Genomic DNA, 1,425 nt, shown 5'->3' on the forward strand with positions numbered 1-1,425 from the left:
ATATTTGTGAGGAAGTAAGATTTAATTTAGGTATAAATACAAAAAAATAGATAACATAATAAATAAATTATATTAAAATCTTCATCAATAAATAGAGATGAATAAGAATAATCAAACTATATCTCAAATCAAAATGTCAGTATCAAGATGCTGCCTCAAATCCAAAATGGTGATATGATGAGAAATGTATTTTATAAAGTCGAATTAGACATATTGAGAGGAATAAGTTTCCAATAATTACATGAATTCCCTGAAAACCAGTAGCAATAAAAAAAGTTGACCCGTAAATTGAGTCAGCTATAGTAAATGTGGCATTAATATATTCAATTAGTTGAAGAAGGGAAAAATAAATTCCCAGGATAATTGTTATTAAAAGACTTTTTTTTCTTTCATTTATATTTTTATTAATTAGGGCATGATGAGATCAGGTAATGGTTAAGCTTGATGAGTGTAAAATAATATTAAGATAAGTGTAAAATAGTATTAAGAAAAGGAATAAATGGAATAATACCTTCAGGGAGTCATGATTGCCAATTTCAATTCTGAGAGCTAATGAAGAATGAAAGTATACTCAGAAAAAAGAAATAAAAAAGAAAATTTCTGAAATAAAATTATTCCAATTTTTACATTTAAAAACATCAATAGAATGGCATCCTTGATAAGTAGCTCACGAAGAACATCTCGTCATCAGAAATATATACAAATTAAAGTACCTGGGATTAAGAGTGATAAAATAGGAGGTAAAAATTATGGAATCTTCTAACAGTACGGTGTAGGTTATTAAAAATACTAAAAGAAATAATCAGAGGTCAAAGACTAGGGGTAAATGGAAGGGGTGGTTATGATTATGATTTGTCATAAAATTAAGAATTAAGAATAGAGATTGATATTATTTGTTAAGTTTCTTTATTGTATAAGATTAATAAATAAATTTCATAAATATGTAATTCGGGATGGTAAGAGTCAAAATTGATAAGGTAAAGAAAGGTAAAATTAGTAAGATAAATAAGAATATAAAAATACTTTCTCAATTTAAAGATATGTTGGAAGAATTGATAGGATCAAAAATAGAAAAGGGAATCATTATCATAATCAATTTCAAAAAAAATTTTTATGAGATTTATTTTGATGTTGAATTTTAATATTATTAGCTTTATAGAATAAATTAGAGGATGGTAATATAAAAAAATATATAAAAGAAATTAAAATAAATATTAATATACTTAAAATAATTAATGTAAAGATTCATATTAAAGATTCATTCACATTATTTGTGGCATAAAAAAATATTACTTTAAAATAAATAATGTTTTCAAATTAATAATTTAGTTTTATTATTTAATTAATTAATTTTTAAAAGATAATAGGAGAATAATTATTTTTTATTAATAACTTAAATGAATTTATTTAATAAATTGAGATAAT

This window comes from Atta colombica, unplaced genomic scaffold (genome assembly GCF_001594045.1).
Source record: "Atta colombica isolate Treedump-2 unplaced genomic scaffold, Acol1.0 scaffold91, whole genome shotgun sequence".
In the NCBI taxonomy this organism is placed as follows: Eukaryota; Metazoa; Arthropoda; class Insecta; order Hymenoptera; family Formicidae; genus Atta; species Atta colombica.